The sequence below is a fragment of the Lonchura striata genome, chromosome 5 (genome assembly GCF_050655825.1).
Source record: "Lonchura striata isolate lonStrDom1 chromosome 5, ASM5065582v1, whole genome shotgun sequence".
NCBI classification, from domain to species: Eukaryota; Metazoa; Chordata; class Aves; order Passeriformes; family Estrildidae; genus Lonchura; species Lonchura striata.
This window is the reverse complement of record NC_140707.1, coordinates 73,817,030-73,840,347: the sequence shown is the minus strand read 5'-3', so window position 1 is coordinate 73,840,347 and position 23,318 is coordinate 73,817,030. Positions and strand designations below refer to the sequence as shown.

The 23,318-nt window shown below is 55.3% G+C and overlaps 1 protein-coding gene across 5 annotated transcripts in view; it reads left to right on the top strand.

The window, feature by feature from the left end:
• Positions 1-286: 286 nt before the first annotated feature.
• LRFN5 (leucine rich repeat and fibronectin type III domain containing 5) overlaps positions 287-23,318 on the top strand; it is a 40,436-nt gene continuing 17,404 nt past the window's right edge. The window contains exon 1 of one of the 5 annotated variants that reach the window (XM_021547511.4): positions 287-434. The gene's annotated coding sequence lies outside the window, so the exon portion shown is untranslated. Of the gene's footprint in view, positions 447-686; positions 792-20,952; positions 21,044-23,318 lie in introns of those variants that run through there. The other 4 variants (XM_031504882.3, XM_031504883.3, XM_077783860.2 and 1 more) reach the window with 4 other exon arrangements.

Genomic DNA, 23,318 nt, shown 5'->3' with positions numbered 1-23,318 from the left:
CGGCGCGGCGCGGCGCGGGGGAGGCGGCGGCTGCTCCATGCGGCAGCGAGCGGCGCGGCTGCCCGCGGCCGGGGCCGGGGCCGGGGCCGGGCGGAGGCCGGCGGCGCGGAGGATGGGCGCAGCTGCCGCCGCCGCGGAGGGCCGAGCCGCGGGCGCCGCGCTCCCCGCTCTGCCCCGCCGCAGCGCCCGCCGCCGCGGCTGCTCCGCCTGAGCGCGCCCGGCGCGGAGCGGCGCGGAGCCGCATGGCCCTGCCGCCGGCCGCCCCGCGCTAGCGGAACCCGCACCCGGGAGGCGCCGGCCCGGCGGCGGGGCTGCCCGCGCCTCGGCCACGTCCGCCTGTCCATCCGTCCGTCCGTCCAGCGCAGCGCCCGGCGCGCAGGATCCCGCAGCGGGGTGCGGAGCGGCGGCGCTTGGCGAGGATTAACCTGGCGCAGGTACACGACAAGGTCAGCGCCGGCGGGAGCGGAACGGGGCGGGCTGCCCGGTGCGGGGCGATGCGGGCGGGCTGATGCAGGCGGGTTGTCCCGCGCCTCCCGCCCCCGCCGCGCGTGTGTGCGTGTGCCGCCGCCCGCCCGAGCCGCCGCGTGGGGCCGTCCCCGGGCCGCCCTGCCCGTCCCGGCCGCGGGCAGCTCCGCCGCGGACCGGCTGTAGGATGCGGGGGGTGAGCGCCGGCTCGGGGCGGAGCGGCGGGCAGCCCGCCTGCCGCCAGCGCCCGCAGCCCGCCGGGGCCCGGCCGCGGCCGCACCCGCAGGGGACGCGCTCCGGCCGCCGCCCGTCCCCGGAGGCAGCAGGTAACGCTAGGAGAGTCGGCGCCCGGCACATCTGCATTGCACCGCGGTACCGGCCCAGGGGACGGGGCGGGGGGGTTGAGGGACGGCCCGGCCGGTCCCGAACGTCCCGGTCAGGACGACCCCACGGCGCGGCGGGGCCGCCGGGACGACGCCCTACCCCGGAGGGCGGCGGCCGCAGGCAGCGCGGGGCGGCGGGGCGGGTGCCCCGCGGACGGGCCGGGCCGGGCCGGGCCCGGCCGCGCTGCCGCCGCTGCCCGCGGGACGGCGCCGGCGGCCGCCCGCGTTGGGCTGGGCTGGGCTGGGGATGCTGCGGGGCCGGAGATGCTGCCAGGCTGCGATGCTGCGGGGCCGCCCGTACCGCGGCCGCCGCCCCCTCCGCGCCACGATGCCGCCGCCGCCGCCGCCCGGTTACCCGGCACCGCTGGCGCTGCGGCGCTGCCCGGGCGGGCGGAGGCGCCGCTGTTCGCAGAGCCACCCCGGGGCGCTGTCGCGGGTGGCTCGGGGGTGCTCAGGGGGTGCGGGGCTCTGCCGGAGGTCGCAGGAGCCCCGCGGCTCCCCCCGCCCCGGTTCTGCCGCCCCGTCCCGCCGCCCCTAGCCGCCGCACGCCCCGCTCTCCCCGCGGCTCTGTCCCTGGGGCCGCCGCTGTCCCCTGCGTCCCGGGATGCGGCTGCGCCCCCCTCTCCTCCGCCCCCTCCGTGGCGAACACCGCTGTGTGCGGGAGAAGGAATGTAGGACAGAACGGCCCTTCCCCGCCGGAAGGTTCCCGGTAGGGAGGTGGCAGAGCAGCGGCGGAGGAGCCGGCGGAGCCTCGCAGCCATGTTGGTGTCGGAGCATCAGCCCTCGCGGCTCCGGGCTGCGGGAACGGCATGTCTGGGCCAGGTGCCCTGGGGAAGCCTCTTCCCGGGCTGGTCCTTCCCAGCGTAAACTGCGGAACAGCGGCTCTGCGGTTCCTCTGCATCCTGGGACAGCAGTTCTTCCCTTCCTGCACTTTCGCCTCCTCCCTTCCAGTCTGTTGCATCTCCGGGGTACTCGTTGTGTTGTGCGTATGGAACAGAGAGGTGTGTTGGTTCCAGTTGTGGTCGTGAACTCAGCAGTCCTGGAGACCAGGGGTGGGACAGCAGGTGCCCCCAGCCAAGCCCAGCCCCGTGGTCTTTGGCTGAGTGCCGTGGAACTGGACGGGCTGGGAGTGCCTGCCCTTGGCCATTGTGCTGTCGTGCTGGTGATCCTCCCCACCCACACTTCCATTTCGCATGTTCCTGTGTGACACGTGGTGTCAGCTTGTTCCTTCTGAGCATCCTCGGGCGAGTGCTGCGTGTCCAGGGCGGCTCAGGCCAGCACAGCCGGCCAGCCAGCACACTGGCGAGGCAAGATGGATCCATGCTGGAATTGAGGCCTGTTTGCTTCCAGCTGTGCCTCTGCAGGTGGAGGTGTGTGGGCTGGCCCTGGCAGCAGCGATGCTGGCCATGGCTGTGTCCAGGGGCATGGGGCAGTGCTGCCCAGAGGGACTGTGTGTGCTGGCTCTGGTGTGGCCTGGTGTGGCAGGACTGCATCCCAGCTGCCTGGGGCTGGGTGCTCAGGGCTGTGTGTGCTGCCACAAGGACTCTAAGTGGGCACCCTGGTCCTGTGTACAGGCCACTCCTCAGAGCTGGCCTGTGGACTCTGTGGTATTGCCAGAGTCGGTCCTGGCAAGTAGAGGTGTGCCAGGCCTGGCAATTCCACTGCTGGTCAGGGAGTCAGGTTTGGTTTTACACAAGCAGCTGTACCAGAGACTGAGTGTTCTCGGTGCCCAACACCTTCCCAATCCACACTGCTAAATATATACTGTGCTCAAGGGATTATGCATTTGTTTAAATGCATAATAAATGTGTTTAAATGCGTAAGACTGGATCATAATGCACACCAGAGCTTGCCGGTTTGGCCTCCAGTTACAAGCCTCTCTAAGATACATCTCCTGGCATATTACCTCATCTTTCTGCTTTCAGAAAGAGCAGTTCCTGGTTTTATCATGGCAGGGCCGTCAGTGAAGCAAATCCTGGATATGCCAGGTATCCAGTGCAAGTTAAAGCTGAACTAGTTCGCCTGTTCACCAAACACTTCCAGCTGCAAGAGGGGACTTGAGATTGACCCATTCCACCAAACACATGCACATGTGGAAGTGGGCTCCACATTGTCCTGTTCCACCAAGCACATGCAGCTGCAGAAGTGGCCTCCAGATTATCCTATCCCAGTGAGAGCCAGTGGGCTGAGAGCTCCTGTCATCCTTACAGCCAGGAGAAGCTGTGCTGGACTGCTGCACTGCTCAGGATGGTGCCTCAGGGGCTTGGTTTCAATTTTTCATGCAGGTCTGTTGTCTGGAGAGGCTCCTGTTGCCCATCGAAGGTGTGAGTGTGGCCAGGAGGAGGAGGCTGAGAGGTGGCTGCCCAGCCCAGGATTGGGTCTGGCTGGGAATGTTCTTGGGGAGCCCAAAAAGAGATGCATCTGAGCAACATGGCAAGAAAAAAACAGATCTTCCCCAGTTTTTTGAGGAAGATTAGAGGGGATGCGAAGGTGGGTGCATCAGCAAGGATGGCCTTGACACGCAGGGTGCTTGCCTTGGGTAGGTGGAGCATCCCGAGGTGCCTGGAGGGCTTGTCCCTGGGCTGGGGCACGTGGAGATAGTTCAGAGGCTGGAGAGCTAATGGCTTTCCATTGCTGATCGATACTGCCTGTGCTTTCAGATGTGGTGACGGGCTGGGTTTTATAGAGCAATCCTTGCATATTCCCTGCACAAGCAGCTGGGCCTGAGCGCGCTCTAATGGCCTCGCTATTAGCGGGCTCAGAACCTGAGCCAGACTGAAAAGGCTGTGTAAGTGCTGCTCAAGCGTTTTGGGCCAGGCATATTCCATGCATTAGGGAAGATTTGTACTCTTTGGACCAGACATCACTGAGTGTTGTCTATTTATACACATCTAAATATATCCTCTGCAGTCTTCAGACTTTTCTAGCTAGTAGTAAAATTACTTTTCAATATCATGCTATTAAACCATGCTTGCTGACACTATCTGATGAAGTTTGTGCCAGGAGAGGCTTATGTGTGTGTCTTTGTTTTAAACAAAAACGATTCTTGACCTAAAATGTCTAAAATGCTTTGGAAATAAAAGCTTGTTGTCTGTGTGGCTGGGTAGCAGGGGGAAATGTGGTCAAACAAAAGCAGCACTGGAGGCATGCTCAAGCCTGGGAAACCCAATCCAAACCTTCTCCAAAGTATAAGGTTTTGTTGCTGAAGAGTGAACCATTCTTTCTACAAAGTTTCTATCAAATATTCATGCATTTTGCAGAAAAATAGAAACATTTGCTTCAAATTAGTCAGATATACCTTCTGGTACTCTGGAGTTTGAGATGTCATTCTGAAAACAAAATGACAAATCTTGAAGTAACGTAGGTTATGGAATTCCTCTGCAGTGCCCAGATCCAGGCTGTCGAGGGTGTTTGCACAGAACCCTGTGGTAGGGGTGGGTCTGGGTCTCTGTCAGTTCTCTGGAGCTGGTGTTGCTCTTCATGGGGCTCCCGAGGAGGGCTGGAGACCTTGGCTATATTCCCAAATAGCCCATGGGCTTGCTGGCTGGGTGGTGGTGACAGTGATGGCTGGCTGAGTGCCTGCAGCCCGACATGGAATAGTGATGGCCATTGTTTTGTTTTCTGTGGCAGCTCTTGCAGTCATTCTTGGAGAACTAAGAGGCTGCAGAGGAGGGTTGGTATTCCCAGGGGAGCAGGTGAGATGAGGAGAGGAGAAGACAGGGCTCTTGGAAGAGGCCCTGGCCGAGTCCCTCGAGCCAAGACAGGTGCTGATCCCCTGGGCCACCCCAGGTCCCTTGGCTGGGGCTCTGGCCGCCACGAGCCAGAGGTCCGTAGTGTGGTGACATGCTGTGGTGACATGCTGTGGTGATATGCTGTGGTGCCAGGAGCCATGTCCTGCCCCGTGGGCACAGGTTGGTGTGAGGGTGGCTGAGGTGTCCGAGGGCTCCCTGCCCGTGTGCCCCATCCTGCCTGGCTCGCTGGCCACTGAGGCGCAGGCTGGGCACGCCATGCAGCTGCCTGAGCTGGGCAGCAGCCTATGTGTTTCCGTGGAATAAATGGCTGTACAAGTCATATTTGTTTCCAGCAGGCTGGATGATGCAGAAGGTGGTTTGTCAAGTGGCTAACTGAGGCAGTAATGGGAACCTTGGTGGGTGCCTCTAATTGTGTAGCAAGGGGCCAGTGGGATCTCAGAGTATTTGAGCCAGTTCCCAATGCTGCAGAGCTCATGTCCTATGCTGTGGTTTTGAGTTTGCTCTTGTAGATGAAGCTTCTCCCCAGGAACTGTCTTATGGCAAAACATTTCCATGAAAACATATGATTAGGTAGCTTTGCTTTAAAGTGGAATATCTTTTTTCCCTTGAAGTTTTTATTTAGGCTTCTCTGTCAAGATCACGTTGGAGTTCTTTTGGATTGGAGACAGATAAAATTCTTCAGTTTTCATTGCCTCAGCATTGTTTCATTGCCAGAGCGCTGATATTCCCTGCGTATTTATTTCAAATTATTTATACTTCCTGGTCTCTGTAGTTGGCCATGGGGGATGGAGAAGCAGGAGCCCACCACAGTGAGCTGTGACAGCTCTGTGAGTCCTGCAGCAGGACTCACCAGCTGTGGGACAGCAGGTGTACAAGGAAAACACAGTGAGGAAAAGGCATGGTGGAGAATCCCCAGGATGTGTTCTTAGTCCCCTGGTGCTGCTGGTTTTGGGATGGGATTGCCTTGGCACCACTGAGGAGTCATGCAGAGACATTCTGCTGCACAGGGGTGAGGAGCTAATTCTCTGTGCTTAGGCCAGACTTAAGAGTTTGCCTGGGATGTGAAGTATTTGCCCCAGCATAGGAAGGCAGGTGCTGTGGGCACAGGAAGGCAAGTGCCATGGGCACAGGCAGGCAGGTGCCATGGGCACAGGCAGGCAGGTGCTATGGGCACAGGATGCAGGTGCCATGGGCACAGTAGGCAGGTGCCATGGACACAGGAATGCAGGTGCTGCTGGCACAGCAGGCAGGTGCCATGGGCACAGGCAGGTGCTGCTGGCACAGGAATGCAGGTGCCATGGGCACAGGATGCAGGTGCCATGGGCACAGGAATGCAGGTGCCATGGGAACAGGAATGCAGGTGCTGCTGGCACAGGATGCAGGTGCCGCTGGCACAGCAGGCGGTGCCGCTGGCAGCGCCGCTGGGGCTCCGGGAGCTGCGTCGTTCCTGTTTTCTCCAACGCACTTTTGCAAGCCCTGATGCAAGCTGCCGATAGGGCCCGTGGGAGCGGCTGTGAGTAAGGCGAGCGGGGTTTGTCGCCCCGTGGGCTGTGAGTCAGTGCTGCTGCCGGTACGTGCTGTTTGGCGGAGCCTCTGCTGCCGGCTGCCATCGCAGCGCGCCGGTGTCGCTGCGCCGTGCCTGCTGTGGGCAGGTGGGCCTTGCCGTGGGCAGCTGCGGTGCCGCTGTGCCGTGGGCAGCTTTGCCGTGCTCGTGGCTCCCGCTGACACGTCAGCCTCGTGTCTCATCTCCGCCGGCACCCGGCTGCAGTGACACTGCTCTTGGGCACCGGGCTCCAAACTGCGCTTCCCAAAAGTGACTGCTGCTTTCCTGCTTCTGAGCCTCAGCTCTGGCTGTGGCTGCCTTTGAGGCAGTCTGCTGTGTCACAGGCGGGCAGGGAGGGCTCTGTGCACCAACAGTACCCTGGTCAGGACAGCACCGTGGCCCTGAATGCCACAACTGAGCCTGGGCAAGCTGACGTAGACAACTGAGCATCTTTCAGCTATGATGTAAAGACCCAGGATAAGAGCACAGGCCCCAGTCTAGGCTCCAGTGCTGCCTGCCAGTGCCCAGTGGCAGGGTGTCCAAGCAGGCCCTGTGCAGGGCTCCTTGGCATGGCCTGTGGTGGGTTGGAAATGTGCTGCAAGTGCCGCCAGGTGATGACCTGTCTTCATGATGTGGGTTTGATAACATTCAGGCCCCATATGCTGTGCTAAGGATCAGGGATGGGGATGAACATGGAGACAATCAGCCACCCTGGTGACATGTGGCCTCAGAGGCTCAGCCAGCAGAGCACCTGCATGGGGACTCCTTTGTGGGCTAGGTCCCACTTGCTGCCCTGGCGTGTTGGGCCACTGAAAACAGATGCGTCCTTGTCCCCAAGTACATGGCAAGGATTGCGTTTAGTGACTGGGGGTGCAGCCTCCCTTCTAATACTCTATGTCCTTGCACAGAGCCCCCTGCTCACCTCTGCAGCTGGATCTGCAGGTGTCCCACATGCACCCCCCTCTGCACTCCCCCCTTGGGGAGCAGTGGGGATCCCTCCATTGTGGTCTAGTGTCCTGATGTGGCTGAAATGAGAGGTTGCCTCCCAAGGGCTGGCATTCCTGTTGTGCTCATTATTGCCTACTTTTGCCCTGTGTTGGACACACCTAGCATGTATTATTTAAGAAGCATTCTGCAAACATGCATCTTCTGTGGATTGAAGCAGTCCCCTGTCCTTCCCTGCCCTAGAAGGAAAACATGATAAACACTGTGGTAAAAGGCACGGTAGGTCAGGGTGGATGGTGCCAGATGAGGACTGTGTTAATTTCTGAGGGAACAGATGAGGACAGTAGTGTTTAAATGAGCATTGTGCTGTGTATCCAGGTGGGTGCCAGCTGAGCTGCTCAGGTGGGTGCCCTGGGATTGTGGCACCGCGTGCCCCAGCAGCTCCGTTCAGCACCGCGGCCCCGCCACGCTCCACCGGCGCTGCCAGGGCCTCCCGTGGTGTCACCAGCAGGCACTGAGGGCTGAGCTGAGTGAGCTTCATTTCTTCTGAGGAGCGTTAAAGAAGCCAATCAATGTACAGAGCGTGTGACTGCACTTAAATTCCATCTGGAAAGTTAGAACAATAAATAAAGAACAATAACGAGGAGTTGACATTGTGTGGCCAGAAGGATGTGAGACTTGGAATGCTGGGGAGAGACTGGACTTGCTCCTTGCCATCTGGAATTTGGGTTTAGGTGTTAATAAGATATCCAAATGATTCCCCAATGGTTAGTAATGTGTCCCTGGTTTGTACTGGGGATGTGAGGAGATGTGAAGGCTAAAGGAGGAGAGTGAAGGACAGCAGTATTACAGCTAGCACACACGGATCAGAGGAATCACTCGTACTCCAGGGGCACTACATGATGCTCCTGTGATGCCAGGCACAGAAAATCTAACCCAAGCATCTGGGGAGCAGCGCACACATCTGGCAACCTGGGTGTCCCTACAGGGACAACGTAGAGCGTGCGGGTCCCAGCTGCACTGCCATGCCCCATGCTCTGTTCCCTCCACGCTGTTACTGTGGCCAGCAGTGCTGTGTGCTCTGTGCCCTCCTGTGTGGCCAGCATGTGTCTGTGGCCTATTCCATGCTTGCCCCTCAGCATGGCCAGCAGTGCTGCTGGAGCAGCAGTGTGCTGGCTCAGGTGCTGGGGTGGATTCTGTGCAGCAGAGGCTCGGTCCTGAGCTCTGGGGTGTGTGTGCATGGAGCAGCAGACCTGCCTCCTGCAGAGCGTGCTTTCCCTCTGCCGAGGCTTTTGAAGTGTGCTGAGCTTTGCAGATGTGGTTTTGGTTTGCATCTACAGTAGCCAGTTGTGTGAAGCAGCAGAAGGGGATTTCTCAGGTGCAATGATGGACAAGGAGGACCCACGTCCCCTCCACGTGTGTCTGGGCAGTCAGGTGGGGCTGTGCCAGCAGGACCCGATGGATCGGGTGTGGATGGGGCTGGAGGCACTGCTGGGGGCTGTGTGCTCAGCTGCCCTCGATGTGCCTGGAAGGGGCACTAGTGGGGGTCACCCCACGCCCTGCACACCGGGGTGGGAAGCAGCCCGGGAAGAGGGGGCTGCAGCTGGGGCCTGGATGGACAGGGTCTGCCTGCCTGCTGGTGGTGATGATGGCAGCCCCACAGCCTCGGCAGCAGTGCTGGCACTACTGGTGCTGGCTGTGCTGGTGGTGTGGAGCAGAGCAGAGTGCTGGCCCAGCTCCCTTTCCAGCTCAGCCGAGTGCTGGCATATGACACTCGTTATCTCTGCAGCTCAGAAACGCCGTGCTCAGGGCATCCTGATGGATTTGTGACACTTCCCATGGGACTCTGTGCTCATAAACCAATTAAAGGATTACATCCGTGTAATGTGGAGAGTATTCTTTGTTTATTAAGTAATGCAGGTATAATTCAATTAGTGACAGACTGACCTGCTGATGTCAAATGTGGATGCCATTCAGGTTGGTCTCAAGCTCTGCACCCCCAGATGGGAGCAGCAGGAGCTGAGGGGAGCAGCTGCCCCTTTGTAGGCCCCTGTGCCCAACGTGGAACCGTGGGAGTTTTTTATGGCTTTTACTGATGTGTTTCCTTTACAGAGTCACAGAATCTCAGAATTGTTTGGGTTGGAAAGGACCTTATGGCTCATTCCACCCCCTGCCATGGGCAGGGGTGCCTCCCACTGTCCCGGGCTGTTCCAAGCCCCAGTGTCCAACCTGGCCTGGGAGACTTCCAGGGATCCAGGGGCAGCCACAGCTGCTCTGGGCTCCTGTGCCAGGGCTGCCCACTCGCATAGAGAGGAAGTTCTTCCATGGAAATTAAATGGTTTATTATTGAGATGGTTTCAGACTGAGAGTGTTTACTGTTTGTTGTGGCTCAGAAAGCCCTGTGTCACCAAACAGTGTCCAAAGCATAGCCTGTGCCCCTGTGCCTCCGTCTGGGTGGCTGTGGGTAGCTGCAGTCCCCTCCCTGTGCCCAGCTCAGGCTGTGCCATGTGCTGCTGCATGTTCCTGCAGCAGTCTGGGCATGGGCAGCGCTGCATGAGTGCCACGGGGTGGAGGGGGTGAAGAGTCTGCTCCTTCTGGGGAGGTCCTCGGTGCTGAGAGTCCTGTCCCCCAGGAAATCCCTCTGCTCCTGGCTTGTGACAGCCCAGGACAGGCAGAGGGCTGCAGGTGTTTTTCCCTATGGAACAGGGAGCTCAGGGGCTGGTGGGTGACTCGTGGTGCCTTGGCATCTAAGCAAAGCACTGGCTGGGCACCTGTCTGCCAGAAAGACAGGGAGAAACAGAAGTGTAAAATACCCTGTACATCAGAAAGGCTGTGCTGGAGTAGAACAGGACTGGTTCAGCAGATTTGGAGAATAAATTAAAGTTCAAATCTCAGTAAGGGGTGGTTTGCTCCTAGGTGAGGGACAATGGAACTGGGACAGCAACACCACCAGTGTGTGGCTGGGAACAACTGGCTGCAAAAGGTGTTTCCAGACTGCCAGACCTTTCCAGAAAGATCAGTATGTTTCAATGTCCTGAATGGTAAACACTGGTCAGAAGCCTGCTCTTGTTTTCTGTGCAATCTTGTGACAGAATTGCACTTAGCTTGCAGCACAGGTCCAGCAAAACTTTAAGTGTTGAATGCAAATATAATGTGGAAAAGGAGGATCTGCACATATGAGGGCTAATAGAGGCACAACAGCAGCTTGTGTAGCCTGGCACTGCTGGAGGAACATAAGCACCTGACAGCAGAATTATCTCTGAGGACCACAGTCTGACTTGTAAACTGTGGAATAAATTGCTCTTATTTTGTAGCATTTACTTGCTCAGCTGCACTTCACGGGGTTTTGCTTGTCTGGCAATTCCTGTTTGTCAGGTGGAAAGCCTGGACTGCTGGGGGCTGGCAGCTAGTGAGCTCTGAGCTGAGCAGAGGGGACAGCCTGGCAGCGAGCTCCTTCCCTGACAAGAGTACCAGGTAGAGGGCCAGGAGGCTGATCTTGGCAGCGGGGCGGGGAGGCTGAGGATGCTGCAGAGGGGAGGTGTCCTGGCCCCCTCTCCCACGGCGGGGCAGTGGGAGCCCCAGCCCTCAGCAGAGCGTTCCTGCCCTCCTGGGCCGTGGCACAGGCACTGAGGGGCACAGGCAGTAAGGCACAGTGCCTGCTGCTGCAGCCTCGTGCTCCTGGGGCTGCTGCTGGATGCTGCCTGTCTGTGCTGCTGTGAAACTTCAGGTGCTGCTTCTGACTCTGACTGCTTCTGACTCTGCAGTTCAGCAGCTACTTCGAGTCCTTCCAGAATGACAAGATTTGAATTGCTTTTCTTGGTGGCCAGGAGCGAGAGCTCGGGATCTCCGCACTCAGCGCCAGGCTGGCAGCTCCCTGCCCGCTCTCCCGGACAGGGATCCGTTCTCCTGGTGCTTGCTGTTCCTGTCCTGGTCCATGCAGTGCCTGCCTGCTCACCTGTGCCCTGCTGCTGCTCCCTGGTGATGGCATTCCAGCCCTCAGGGCTTTGTGCACTGGCACAGTTGAGTCGGGTGGTTCTAGGATGCAATTTTGGTCCTTCAGAGTGTCAGTTTGTGTTGATGCACAGACACCGTTTCTCCAGGAATTTAACTGCAGGTACAGCACTTCTGGGCACGCAGGAGCAGCAGTCCCTCCGTGCTCCCTGCTCCTGAAGTCAGGAGAACAGCGCAGGGAGGAGATCATGGTAGCAGGGGGGGCTGGAGCTGGAGGGGACTGGTTACTGGTTAGTGAAGGGGAAAGAGACAGCAGAGGGGTGTCCACTCCCAGCACATGGAGACAGCAGTGGGAACAGCAACCTGCCCACATCTCTGCTGACTGAAAGCTCTGCAAATCCTTGCAGCTGTTGGCTTCCTCTCTGCAGGGTTTGTGGTGACCTGTGCTCCTGGGGCTGTAGCAGGACAGGGCTGGGTGGCAGGTTCAGCATGATCCGGCTGTGTGCTGATGGATGGTGCAGGCTCCCAGCAAGCAGGAGGAGGAGGCATTCCTGGGCTGCAGCACACCTGCAGTGGGGCTGGGCTGCCTGCAAAGCAGCGAGGCTGGGGCTGTGGGCAGGAGAAGGAGTGCTGTAGTGCTGGGAGGGCACAGTGCTGTTGGGCAATGTGCTCCTGTGTCCCTGTCCTGCCCATGCCAGGCATGGAATGGGTCCTGCAGGAAACTCCAATTTGTTGGACTGATGCCACGATGACTTTTTGCCTTTTCTTTTCTATACCTTTTCTATAACTCTTATGTATCCTCAGTATTCTTAGCACACATCCTTGTAATTCCTAAGTGGGATAACTTAGCATAGTCCTGGTATTCTGTTAGGCCAGGAGACCAAGAATCCTAAAGCCTCATAACTGGAGATCATTAAACCCTGTTCTACCTTGGGAAACCAGGGTCCCCTCGAGAACACATCCCGGAAACTGGAGATTTGGCCCATCCAGGTGGAATTCCACGGATGGGGGAATATCAGGCCATTCATCCAGGCCTCCCATTGGGGCATCCTTGTTAGATCTGCTAATTGGTAAGGTCTGTAAATGGCGTATGGGATCTTCTGTTTCCATTGTGTGCATTGCGGTGCATTCCACCTTGATGAAGTGGTGCATCAGTAAGGATCATTATTAAAACACTGAGGCTAAAACCCCTTATCCCTTAGTCATATGTGGCTCTCCAATTTGTAAAACCAGGGAGGGGCCTCAGGAGCTCATTGCTGCTGCAGAGGTGCCCATGCCTCTGTCACACAGAGGGTTTGTCACGTTCTATCAGTGTGTTCCCAGGTGTTGTCACACTTGGAAGGCACAGAGCTGATGGCTGGAGCCTCAGCTCTGGGTGTGGGCTGGGTTGCTGTTCCGCAGCCTTGGTTATGGGGACGCCAGGCTTCCAAACAGGATCTCTTTGCTTTGCAAAAAGTCTGTCTTGGTATAATTCCAGCTGTGCCCTTGTGGGTACATGTGTGGAGTGCCCATGTGTGGTAAGGAAATTGTAAAAGTGGCTCTTACACTGGGAGGATGCTGTGAGCACAGCTGTGTCTCAGTTGATGTGGAGGAGAGGCTGCTTGGGAGTGAGGAGATCCTGCTGGAGGGGATCCTTCTCTAGGAGACCCTGCTCTAGGAGATCTGGGCATTTCTTTCCTTCTGTGTGAGTTTAACTGATGGCACGTGGCAGAGTGCCAAGTAACATTTCCTGAGTGATGTGGGTGAGGCATTGCCCTATCCCTCTCCAGTGGTGTTACCTGTCCTGTGCTGTGGACAGAGCTGCTGGGTAGGAACCCACTGTCCCCATGTCACCGCTCAGTGCCAGAGCCAGCAGAGGAGCTGTTCTTGTGCGTGGTACGGTCCCAGTCCCCTGGAGCTGAGGCTGTTGGCTTCCTTCCTCTCCCTCAGTGCAGAGCCGGATTTCATGTCTCCTGAGGGTCCGTGTTTGCTGGGCACTGCTCCTGGCAGCTCTGCTGTGCTCTCTCTGACACAGCCTGTTGGTCCTTTGTTCCTCCCAGCAGCTTTTGCTGCTCCTGGGGGGTTTTGGCAGCCATGGGCTCGATGGTGATGCTTCCTCTGGTCACAGCCATTCTGAGAGCGGCAGCTCATGCCAGGATGTTGGCAAATTTACTCCTGCCCCCAGCAGCCTGATCAAGGGGAAGGTGTCTCTGCCATGTCAGGGGGTGGAACTGGATGGTCTGCAAGGTCCCTCCCAACTCAAACCATTCTGGGATTCCATGGTCTTTCAGAAGATCCACAAGTCCTGTTCATGGGAGCTGTGTCAGGTCACTGTGCCCACAGAATCAGCGGTGCTGGAGCTGCTGGCTGATGAAAGGGCTTGAAAATGAGTCAGTGCTGTGAGCAGGATTGGAAGTGCTGTCCAGGGCATCATTCTGCTCTGCTCTGTCCCCTTGCTGGGACACTGAAGTAATTCAGTTTTCTCCAGCTCCCCCACCTCCTTCTTAATTAGAAAAGTGAACAAGAGGACCAGGCAGCAAAAGAGAGAGGCAAGGGAGAGCTTAGATAGCAAAGCTGAGAATTAAAAAAAAAATTATGGATTCCTTAAAGTAAGATTTTTTTTTCTAGTGAAAGGCTTTCTTATTAAAAGAGATTCAATTGGCATCAGACCTTTGCAGCAGAAATTAAGTGCATGCAAAAGAATTTGTATATCTCAAGAATCTCCAGTACAGCAGGAAGGGCATGATGCTTTTGCTTTTCTGTTGCTTTCTTTAATATAAGAAAACTTGAATTTTAAAAATGGTGGAAAACTTTAAAAAGCCAATCAGCAACAACGCAGCTGTTGAAATGTTGGCAAATGGCTGTGCTACTGTGTGGCACTGGGATCTGCTACGATGTCCCCTCACACTGTACCAGGACCTGCTGTACCCCTGTCCCTCTGCTGTCCCCTGTCCTCCTCCCCGGGACCACTGCATCCACATTTTAGCTCAAGCCTCTGGGTGCTGCCCAAGCTGAGCCGAGGAGCAGCTGCTTCTGTGTCAGGACGTAACCAGGCAGTTGTCAGGCAAGCTTCTCTGCTAAAAAATTACATTTTTTGGAATACAAAGTGCTCTTCTCTAAGTGTTTCCCATCTGATGACCGTTCCTTGCATTTAGGCCAAGTTTTGGCGTGGGCTGCCCAGGGTGGGGGCTCTGGGGGTCCCTGGAGTGTGTGGTGTGAGCCAGGCACCCCGAGCCCGTGGGGACAGCTGTGGGTTCCTTGTGCCACCAGTGCTGTGGGCACTGCTGGTGGCACTGACCCCGTCAGCTTGGGCATTTGGGCTCTCCAGAAATAATTGTGGAGAAGGAGATGGAGTCTTGATCTGTTCAGAGTGAAACAAAAGTTTAAAAACTGCCAGTGGCGTCCCCTGCCATCATCTCTGTGTCTCTCACTTTTCTCCTCATGTAAATCCAAGGAGTGTCTGAGCAGCAGGAGTGCCTGTGGGAGTGCCTGGGAAAGGTGTTTGGGTCTTGCCCCCTGTGCTCCTGGCACCTGGGACCCTGTTCTGCTTTGGAAGCTTGGGGCTCTCCCCTGTCCCCTGTGCCTCCTGCTCTGTCCCTTCCTGCCAGAGCTGCTGGGGTCAGGGGTGGGTGTGTCAGGGACAGGGCACAGACACCTTCCTGAGCCCTGAGCTGAGGATGAGTGCTGGAACCCAAAATGCAGGGAGCTCTCAGAGCTTTGGCCAAAGCTCAGAATTAAACCCAGGGCTGGATCTGAGACCTTGGGAAAGGCTCTCAAAATGAGGTGCCAGCAGTGAGAATGTGGATTTGCAGTTTAAAGTAGAGATGCGTTCAGCTAAGGAAAGGAAAGTTTCGAGTTTTAGAGTTTAAGATAGAGAAATAAAAGCAGTTCCAGAGGCAAACAAGGAGTTCAGGATGCAGCACTGTGGGTTTGTGTGTCATAACATGATTGGCTAAGAAAGCTCACATTGTAGCATGGGTCCATAAGACAAAATATTTAAGGATTGGGTGAAAACTAACAATATCCTGTTGGCAGTGCCTTATTGGTCAATAATTCCTTAAAAGGTCTTGTAACTGGTGGTCTTGTGACCATCTGAACCATGGAGTGAAGATGTGAGCTGAGCTCACCCTTCCTGCCTGTGTAGAAGATAAGAAAATAAGCCACATCATCAAAAACAGCTCAGAGGTCCTGTCTCTAACCTACTCAAAACTCCCCACAAGTGAGTTAACCCCGATAAGGAGCAGTGATGTATTTTTAAAGAGGACATTGTGTGGAGGGCAAAGTGTCTCTCTCTCTCTCTGCTTTGATTTCTGGGCATAATTTGAAGATAACTCAATTAGCTGCAGTAAAGTCATGCTGATTTACTCGAGGTAAGAGTTTGAGCTTCCTTGTTTTGTTTCTACAAGCATTTCCCTGCACAGTGCTGCTCTGCCTCCTCTTGTGAGAGGGAAACTGTAATTTTTCTGATATTAATTAAGATAAGAGACAATTATGCCAAAATGTATTAAAAGGGAAATAAATAAGTGTAAAACATGCCCAAAATCCAGATGACAGTCCCTGGCCTGGCTGCTGGCACAGCGCTGGCACCCCAGGCAGGGGAGCAGGTGTGGGGGCTGAGTTGGGGGGTCCGGCTGTGGTGCCACTTGGGATCCGCCTGGATTTTGTTTGCCTTTGAAAATCCTGCTGTTCACACAGGGAGGGGATCAGGAGAGCGGCTGTGCTGTGCTCAGCATGAGCTGAAGTGTGTCTGTGCATGTCCAAGTGTGGCACCACGTGGGCTCCATCTCCTCGTGGCTGGGAGCGCTGGGTGTGAGGAGATGCTGTGTGCCAGAGCTGTGGCACTTCTGAGTGCTGATCCTGTGTGCAGGAGCTGTGTGCTGATCCTGTGTGCTGATCCTGTGTGCTGTGTGCTGATCCTGTGTGCAGGATGCTGTGTGCTGATCCTGTGTGCCGTGTGCTGATCCTGTGTGCAGGAGCTGTGTGCTGATCCTGTGTGCTGTGTGCTGATCCTGTGTGCTGTGTGCTGATCCTGTGTGCAGGATGCTGTGTGCTGATCCTGTGTGCAGGAGCTGTGTGCTGATCCTGTGTGCAGGAGCTGTGTGCTGATCCTGTGTGCAGGATGCTGTGTGCTGATCCTGTGTGCCGTGTGCTGATCCTGTGTGCATGAGCTGTGTGCTGATCCTGTGTGCTGATCCTGTGTGCTGTGTGCTGATCCTGTGTGCAGGAGCTGTGTGCTGATCCTGTGTGCTTATCCTGTGTGCCGTGTGCTGATCCTGTGTGCAGGAGCTGTGTGCTGATCCTGTGTGCTGTGTGCTGATCCTGTGTGCAGGAGCTGTGTGCTGATCCTGTGTGCTGTGTGCTGATCCTGTGTGCAGGAGCTGTGTGCTGATCCTGTGTGCTGTGTGCTGATCCTGTGTGCAGGAGCTGTGTGCTGATCCTGTGTGCTGATCCTGTGTGCCGTGTGCTGATCCTGTGTGCTGTGTGCTGATCCTGTGTGCAGGAGCTGTGTGCTGATCCTGTGTGCTGATCCTGTGTGCAGGAGCTGTGTGCTGATCCTGTGTGCTGTGTGCTGATCCTGTGTGCTGATCCTGTGTGCAGGAGCTGTGTGCTGATCCTGTGTGCTGTGTGCTGATCCTGTGTGCTGATTCTGTGTGCAGGAGCTGTGTGCTGATCCTGTGTGCAGGAGCTGTGTGCTGATCCTGTGTGCTGATCCTGTGTGCAGGAGCTGTGTGCTGATCCTGTGTGCAGGAGCTGTGTGCTGATCCTGTGTGCTGTGTGCTGATCCTGTGTGCTGCGTGCTGATCCTGTGTGCTGATCCTGTGTGCATGAGCTGTGTGCTGATCCTGTGTGCGGGAGCTGTGTGCTGTGTGCTGATCATGTGTGCTGATCCTGTGTGCTGTGTGCTGATCCTGTGTGCTGATCCTGTGCACTGTGCTCTGTGCCACTGAAACTCCAGAGCAGGGCTTCCGCTGCTGCCTTGCCATGCTTCCTCAGCAGGGAAGTACACGGGCAGGGGGTGCAGGTGCTGACCCTGCCAGCTCCATTCCAAGCTGAATTCCAGAGCTGGAAGGGCTCGAGGAGGCAGCGTTGGAGCTGGCAGTGCCCAGGGGTGAGTTCTGATGCTGAGTTCCCTCTTGCTGAAGGGTGAAGGATTCTGGTGTTGCATGTGGGCACACTGCAGGGTGCTGTGCAGTCCCAGCCAGTGCTGCTTGCACCTGATGGGACTCAGGAGCTGCCTCTGGAGTTGGTTCAGAGCACAGTGCTGCTCCTGTGAGCCATGGAGAGGTGGTTTGGGTGTGTCGATGTGGGAAAAGGTGGTCAGGATCCCTCAGGGTCTCTGCCTTCTCCAGGCCACGACTGGAATGCAAGATGAAGGCTCCCACAGCAGGGTTGCAGGCATGTAGTGTGATGGGCAGAGCCTGGCGTGCTCCTCAGCAGCTGCTGGGGAGCTCTCCTGCACAGCTGGCCTACAGCTGGACTCTGGTGTGAGCAGGATGGCTGCAGGTGTGCAGCCCTTGGGAGGCAGTGCTGCGGCCTCGGGGCAGGATCAGCCTCAGCCGTACAGCTGGATTTGGGGTGTGGGTGGCGGTCTCTTGGCATCTTTTTCTGGAGTTCTGTGGAAGGCTTGCCATAGCAGCGCCGTTGATCAAATTTTGAAGCAGCAATTAAAACCTAAATTTCTTTGCCAAACCCTTAAGTATGTCTCTTATCTGAAACGCTCAGACTCTTTGCTGAGTGAAGAACATTAGGACCAAGAGACCCATTAAATTTTCTGGCACAGACAAAGGAGATAAATCCTGCAAACTGATGGGATTGCATGTGGCAGATCTGATGGTATCTGCTTCATGCTCTGAGATGTAGAGGAGGAAAATTACCTTTCAGAATCATTTCTCTGGGCTAGAAGTTTTGGAAGTGTCTGTCTTTTCTTTTTCCAGAAATCTGTGTAAGGTGGTTTTGGTCCTGTCCAGCTGAAGGGAAGCCTGTTTTACTTGCTTATATTACTTTTTCTGTCCTACAAGATGTTTGATGCGTCTTTTGGAAGCAGAGGAAGGGACACAGTGCCACTCTGTCAGCCCTTGCCCGAGCAGTTCACACCATCTCTGGTCATTATGTTCACAAACTTCTCAAGAACTGTCGTTCTGATGTAGGTGAGATCACAAACAGTCCTGGTGTCAGTGATGCTGTCCTCCACTACTCCATGGTCTGCAAGTTCAGGAGCTGTGGTTCATTAATGGGAGTAGCTCCACTCAGCTCTGAGCTGTGCTTTCTGACCAGAACTTCCATCCTAACAACCAGTGCTGCCATTACCCCAGTGGCCTGACAGCAGGGCTTATTAATGTGAGGTGACAGGGGATGGAGAAGTGGCTAATTAACAGATCAAATTATGAGGCGCTGGCTCATTAGTTGCCTGGTGGCAACTTGTTTAAAGCTGTGGTAGGAAGCACCTGCCAGGAGCCAGGAGCCAGCAGTGCTGGGCTGAGGGCTGCAGGGGCTGCAGGGGCTGCGTCTGCTCAGCTGCCCTTCCACCAGCCTCTCAGAGCCCACACTGCCACACTGCCACATTGCCACATTGCCACATTGCCACATTGCCACATTGCCACATTCCTGCCAGGCCACTGACCTGCACAGCCACTGGGGCTGGGAGAGCTTTCTGGGAGCCTGGAGTCCCAGCTGTGCCCCATACCCACCCTGTCCCCAGCCCAGAGCTCTCAGTGCCACTTCCAGGAATTCTTTGGACACTTCCAGGGATGGGCACTCCCAACCTCCCTGGGCCCCCTTTTCAGTGACTGACAACCCTCTCCATGAAGAAATTCTTCCTATGCCCTAGGGATTTAATTCTTTGCTCCACTGCCCAAAAATGTGTCTACACACTGGGGGTATTTTTTATTTTTTTCTTATCTGTCTTCTGAGATTGTGGAAAGTTTTCTAATTAGCATGTTCAGTATCCTTGGGTCAGGTACCAGGTGCATGAGATACAAACATAAGCCTGTTACAGGGCTGGACCTCACAAGGCAAAGTGGGAAATACATTGGGGTGATACAGAAGTTTTCTGTGACTGTTTCTGTTCACCATTTGCAAAGGAATAATGAAATGCAAACTCATGGCTGCTGTTTTCTACTGCTACAGGAGCTAAGAAAAAGGTTAAAAAGTGACAGTTTAAGTAAGGCAGTTTAAAAGTGGCAGAACTGGATAACTGATACCCAGGAGTATTAAAATAATTGGCCGAGGAACTCCCTGAGACAGTAATGGTTTATTTTTAACAAATCCTGAAATGCTGAAGATGAACCAGAGGCATGGTAAAAGGCTAATGAAAATTGATAGAAAAATTAAATATGATTTGGTCTAGGGGGAATTGTGCCATCCGCTCCTGCTGGGCTGGATCCCTCTCACATTGGCTCTGCTCTCATTCCACTCCTCTCCATTGTTTCCACCACAGGCTCTTCCTGCAGACCTGGACAATGAGGCAGTGAGATCTCCTGTCCCTCTTGCTGCTGTTGGCTGTGTTGCTGGGACAGCACGGCCATGCTCAGCCTCTCTCAGCTTGTCCTGGCACATTGGGTGGTTGGCAGTGGTTCGGCTGCTGCCATCAGAGGCTGTGTGACAGACGCTGATCCTGGGCACTGTTTCATGGCAGTCCCATGGCCTCTGCCCCCTCTGGTGTCCCCAGGCTGGGAGGTGCCAGCTGGACACCCGGGATGTGACTGTGTGAGGGTGCAGGGCTGGGTGCTGAGCAGTCCTGTCCCTGAGCGTGGGGACACCAGAGGCCGGGTGGCTGTCCCTGATCTTGACTCATTCCAGGGCCAGGCTGTGCATTTCACAGGCTTCTGGGGTTCTCCTGTCTCCATCCTGCACAACAGCTCTCCTTGCATGTTTTCCTGTACCTGGAGGCCTCAGACCATCTCCAGAGCAGATCTTTAAACCTTTGGGCTGATGACTGTTGCCTCTCAGCAGTTCCTGGGAGAGCTGAGGTGAGCTGACAGCACAGGCTCATATGTCATTTCCTGATTGTGCAACAGAGATCGCCCAGGTGACTTTCTGCCCTGTGTTATCTTGTGCTCCTAGTGTGCTTTTCCCTTTCTGAGAGGGTCACTCCCTGAGTGTGGAGCCAGCACAGTTGCAGTGAGTTGTGTTGTGCCTCACCCCAGGCAGCAATGTGAGGGTCCCACCTGAGCGGAGCTGGGGCTGGGGCAGCCTTAGAGCCAGGGCTGGGGCTGTGGCAGCCTTAGAGCCAGGGCTGGGGCTGTGGCAGCCTTAGAGCCAGGGCTGGTGCACGGGGCTGTGCCTGGGGTCCCCACAGACCCCCCTGAGCACCCCTACATCCCAGCACCTCGTGCCCAAACGTCCCTGCATCCAGGCACCCCTGTGCTGGAGCATACCTGTGCCTGAGCACATCCCTGTGTCTGCAGCTGAGCAGCCCTGAGCCTGAGCCTCCTGTCCTTGGCCAGGATCCCTGGGGCAGTGCCTGGGCTTTGCTGCCACCTTCCTTTACTCCTGTCCTCCCCTGACTCTGCCACTGATCCCAGTTTGCTGTCTGTCCTGCTGCCAGGCTCTGTAACATTTCCTGCAGCTTATCATTACTTTCTTCTGTTCTTATTCCCTATATCAGGAAACCATAAATATGTATTTTAGAGCCGTCAGTTTTTTCGAGCGTGTGGAGTGCTGCCTCCTGAAAAATCCCAGCAGCAGATTTTGAGCCAAAGGGAAGATTGCAAAAATAGTTTCTCCCTTATGGCACATTGAAAGTTTCCCTTTTAGGCGAAATTGCCCAACCCTGACAGATGTATCTGAAGTTTTGAAAAATATGAGTCCCAGTATTTCACTTAAACTGTCATTCTCGGTAAAGGAAAATACTCCTTTTGGTATGCCTGTTGATTTCCTTTGGATCTAAATAGGGACTAAGGTCTGTCGGGTTCCTCTGCAGCTGTGTGGTCAGCGAGCTCCGTGCCCGAGTGGAGCAGCTGTTCAGGCTGGCTCTGTGGGCAGACTCTGCCCTGACTTGCTCTGGAGGCTGGAGGGACTGCCAGGTGAGCTGGACATGCACCTGCTGGGGCAGTGTCACCCCATGTCACCCCTGGGAGCTCCCTGCTGGGACACAGGGTGCTCTGGTCACCATTGGGGGGCTCCCTGCTGGGACACAGGGTGCTCTGGTCACTCCTGCTGGGACACAGGGTGCTCTGGTCACCCTTGGGGGGTTCCCTGCTGGGGACACAGGGTGCTCTGGCTGTGGCACCGTGCTGTGGGACACTGAGGGGCTGCAGCAGCAGCAGCTTTGGGGTGCCCAAAAGTTTGTGTTCTGCTGGGCTTCCTCTCTGGGCTGGTCTCAGCTTTGGACTCGGTTTTCTTGATGTTTCACAGTATGCCAGGGGCCACACAGCCAGGGCCTGTCCTGCCAGGCTGGAATGCCTGGCTTTCCAGATGAGATAACACGGTGGATTAATTAGATAGTGAAGTGCTAATAGCAATTGAAAAGAGATGTGCTTGCTGTGTGCCCCAAGTTTGGATTTATTACTACTACTTTCTGTATGGCCTATTAATTTTTGATGACTTTAGATAAATTACATTCAGCCTGAAATAAATTAAAATAAGTGCATATAAATCATGTTCTATTCTTGGCTTCTGCAAAACAAATTTCCATTTCATCTCTTGTTGTCCTTCCTTTATTACATGTATCCTGCCGGCGCATGTCACCCGTTATTGTGATGGAAATGTTTTATCTCCTTGAGATTCCCTGGCTTTGCCTTTGAAGTGTCAGGGCTGCTGCAGACATGCCACATCTTAGATCATCTCAGTAGCTAATTTGGCCACATCTGTTTGATCTACCAGTTAACAAACCAGACCTAAGTACTAAATAGTTCTAAATTCTAATAGTTCTAAATAGTACTAAGTTCTTCCATGAGAGTGATCTACGGTTTGTACCCAGTACTCCTTGACATTAAATTAAACTCTAGAACTCAAAATCCAGCTTGTTTTATGACTCACATACTCAAGTGATGTTCAGGCAAGTGTAGAGACAACCCTAATAAATGCCTGGCTTTAGATTGTTTAATTTACTATATGTTTATGTAAGAGTACAGTGACTAAGAAAAGAATTGGCCTCGGTTAACGCTGTGACAATTCCAAGATATTATAACGCAGATAATAAATGTCCATCTGGAGTAAATCATTGTTAGTTTACTTTTCATTTAATTTGGTGGGCTGTACAGAAGCAAGGCCATGGAAGAAATAAGTTATTTTTACAGTGCTTGATAAGACCTGCGGACTGTTCAGGCTTGGAAATCTGCTTATGGTTAATCCCCCATTTTCTGTGCTGTGTCGTGCCAACAGTGTCACCCTTCACAGTGCTGGTTCCTCTGCTTCTGATTTTCCCCAGGTAATCTGTGTGTTTGGTGGGCATGTTGGGTTTGGCCACAGTGCCCTGGCCAGTACCTGGCTGCCCTTCACCCTCATCCCTCTCCAGTGCCCGCTGGGGAATGAGAGTGTTGGTGCTTTAAAAATGGTGGCACTTGTTGGCAAAGGAAACCTTAAGAATAATTTTATTCATAGACTCATAGAATCCCAGAATGGTTTGGTTGGGAAGGGGCCCTTAAAGTCCATCTTGTTCCATGCCTCTGGCATGGGCAAGGACACTTTCCACTAGACCAGGTTGCTCCAAGTCCTGCACAGTCTGGCCTTGAACATTTCTGGGGATGAGGCATCAGTTACCTCATTTTTCCATTATTACATATTTATCACAGCAGTAAGTTAGGCATGGCCAGTGCTGGGTGTCCTGTACTGCTGTAGGGTGGTGGCAGGGATAGAGAGTTGGGCAGGTTGTGGATCCACCTGTTTGTATCCATCTGTGTGTCCTGGGGCCTGTCTGCTTGCCATTTCTCCTGTGCCCCACTTGCTCCCCTCAGCACCTCTGCCAACCACACACAGCTGTGTGGTGTGGTCAACAGCTGGAGGGAAGGGATGGCACCCGAGGGACTGGAATAGGCTGGAGAGGTGGAGTGGGTGAAGCTCAGGACCACTCAGCCTCACGGTGCCAAGGCCTCGAGCACTGGTCACTGCTCTGGGAAGGTGTAAGGGCACAGCCAGGATGTGGCCAGGGCATGGTCTGGCTGTGCTGAACCCTGGAGCACCTGCTGCCCTTCCCACCCTCCTGGTGGTGCCTTCCATGCCAGCCCTGGCAGCTGGCACCTGCCAGGCACCAGTGGGTATTTGACAATAAGGTGAGAATCCCAGATTTCTTCCTTGTAAGGCTTGCCAGCATGTGGAGTGCTTCTGTTGGGGTGCTTGGGCAGGAAGGGCTGCAGGGAT